This window comes from Aedes aegypti, chromosome 1, assembly GCF_002204515.2.
Source record: "Aedes aegypti strain LVP_AGWG chromosome 1, AaegL5.0 Primary Assembly, whole genome shotgun sequence".
Classification (NCBI taxonomy): Eukaryota; Metazoa; Arthropoda; class Insecta; order Diptera; family Culicidae; genus Aedes; species Aedes aegypti.
Window position 1 is genome coordinate 208258059 of NC_035107.1, and position 3059 is coordinate 208261117.

Here is a 3059-nt window from a genome sequence, read left to right on the forward strand (position 1 = left end):
AGCCATTACTTTGTACGACCTCAAGTAACAATACATCCATTTGTAATTTATTACAAAGACAAATCTTCGATCAAAGTCTTAAATTTTGTTGTAATTGCTGACATAAAAAAGCATAACACGACATCAGTTTATGCTTTTCAAACAAAACTAATTTCAAGATTGAAAAATAAATTTCCTGAGCTTGAAAAAATCATTTATCTTTCTGATGGTTGCGGAGAGTAGTACAAAAATAAATCAAATTTCAAAAATGTATGCAACCATGAAAATGATTTTAAAATTAGAGCAGAATGGCACTTTTTCCCAACCTCACATGGAAAAGGTCCATGTGATGGTATCGGTGGCAATATTAAGCGAATGGCTAGAGATGCTAGTATTAGAGAGTCAGCGGAAATTAATAACGCCAAACAATTTTTTGACTGGGCTGTGTCGCAATAGGTGAAAGACCAATGTAAAAAAAGATTGGGAATTCATCTATGCTATATAATGACTATTCAGAGGCTGAAAAATTACTTCAGGAGAGATTTTCTAACCTTGTTCCAATTCCTGGAACAAAAAAAAAATCATTCATTCATTCCAAAAGACGAACGAAGCATTTTTGCGAGTGAATTCTCAGATGCACATGAAAACCAAGAAAATACAGAATGCTTTGTTCTTAATACTACAAAGAAATGAAAATCTTCTGGTGGTAACAACCAAAGGCAATCTTCCCGGTTGAAAAAATAGATAGTTTTAAGATGAAATGTAAGTTATGTACTGAATAATTGAATAAATAAAATTAAAGAAAAATATAAAGAGAATCTTATTTGTTCCATAGAAAAGAAAGAATCCCTTGGAATGGAAAAGAAACAGTTTTTTCAGCTTTGCTTAAGGGTGTAATTTTTCATGAAAAATATGATCCAATCCGACTTATACTTCATTAAAACCAATCCCATATCGTTTCTTTCAGATCTTTTAGAAAATTTGCAATTGCTTTGATAAAAAAAACCTTGTTTTTCTGATGCTTCGATTGAAATATGGGTTTTCAAAAAAAGGCTAATACAAAATTGACCATAACTCAGGAACAAAAAAAAAGTACATCCTAAAAGTTACCAGAATTGAAGTTTATAAAGTTTCCTTCTCAAAAATATTTTAATAAAAATTTTCCGCGAGTTCGGGCATAGATTTTCCAGCTTTTCTTTATGAATTTCCCTAACGGTGGAAAATTTTGTAGAAAACTTTTTCCAGTTCATATTTTTTTTGGATTTCTGAGAAAATTTGCTTAAATTTTCATATAAAAACTTTGTTTCTACAATGTTTCGTTCTTGAGTTATGATTTTTCAAAGAAAAGTCTTATATGGCACATCTGGACATTTTTCACAAAATTGGCCATAACTCAAAAACGAAAAAAAAAGTGCATTCCAAAAATTTCAGTGATTAAAGCTTATAAAATTGCCTTCTCGAAAATATTTTTTTGAAAATTTTCCACGAGTTCGGGCATAGTTTTTCCGGCTTTTCTTTACGAATTTTCTCAACGGTGGAAAATTTTATGGAAAACTTTTTCCAGTTCATATTTTTTTTGACGTTGGATAACGTCCTTCGGCAACATATGGGGGTACAATTTGAAAAAAACAAAAAATTGAGCATGTAACGAAAAATGGTCAGGTTTTGACCGCTAATAACTCAGCCATTTGTCGATAGATTTTCAATATTTATACATCAATCGATCGGAAATTTATCTACGCGTCGATTCAAACACTATTGATTATTGACAACAAACTATTGAAAAATCGTAAAATGTTGACCCCTTTCTTATCTAACTAATCACGTTCAAGCACATTTTTGGATTCCGCTTCCCACTATAAAAGCGCACCGGTCCTGCTTCTTCCCTCAGTCTTCTTTTTGCGGTCGGACTGTTCACACGGTCCACACTGTAGCCGTCGCTGAAAAAACGTGATCGAAATTGTTTTGACCTTGAAAACATGATTTTAGTACTATAGTGTCTTCGGGAAAGTTTTTCCATAAAATAATCGCTATTTTATGAAAGTGTCAATTTGGTGATTAATCCACCTAAAAGTGAGAACGAAATTTTATTTTTCGTATTTATGAATTTAAAAATAAACTTTATTCGGGAATGTTGTAGGTAATATTAGAAGAAACAACTTTGCTGAAGACACCGTATGCATATTTTTTTATTTTCATGTACATTTGTGGAGTTTTTTGTGGAACACCCCTAAAAATCACTTTTTTCATCATAACTTGGTTGGATGATTTTGTACAATTTTCAATTGTTCTAGTGTTATTTGTTACTTGCAAAAACGCATATCTTTCTCCAAAAGAGCATATTTTTATCTCTCATACTTTTCGAGTTATTGAAGGTTTTATATAAAATTTCGCACCTTTTTGACACTAAAAATCATTAGGTCGCGCACATTTCCGCAGTTTGAAACATGCTCATCCAATGGTTTGAAACTAATACTATGAAATGCAGAGAAAGCCGCTTTTAGCCTGCTTTAGCCTGACGGTCAAAAGAAAGTCTGAAAAAATGTTTACTCACATGCAGATATAATTTACACTTATTCACTACCCCCCTATATTGGCTTAACTTGAATATCTGGCATCACTGTATCGAATTTTATAGAATCAAATCAACAATGACATCAATCAACAACAGATCGGAATAATCTGTTCAGACAGGTTTACCACAGACAAACAGACTAAATATCATACACTCTTTTCATCGTTCACTTTTCTACCGTTAGTTCCATATATGAAGTAGGTGGTCAATTAGGGATTTCGGCTCCGACTACTTTTGCTGAATACCGATTCAACGGTACTACATCGATCAGTATCGGTAAGGTTTATGGACAAAAGGTCGAAAGACAAAACTTCGAAAGGACAAAAAGTCGAAAGACAAAAAGTCGAAAGGACAAAAGGTCGAAAATTATTTGCTTGGGGTTTTTCCTTCTTTGAAAAAAGATTTTCGACCTTTTGTCCCTTCTTTTTTGTTCTTCGACCTTTTGTCCTTTCGACCTTTTGTCTTTCGACCTTTTGTCATAGATCGGTAGTACTAGTAAAATACA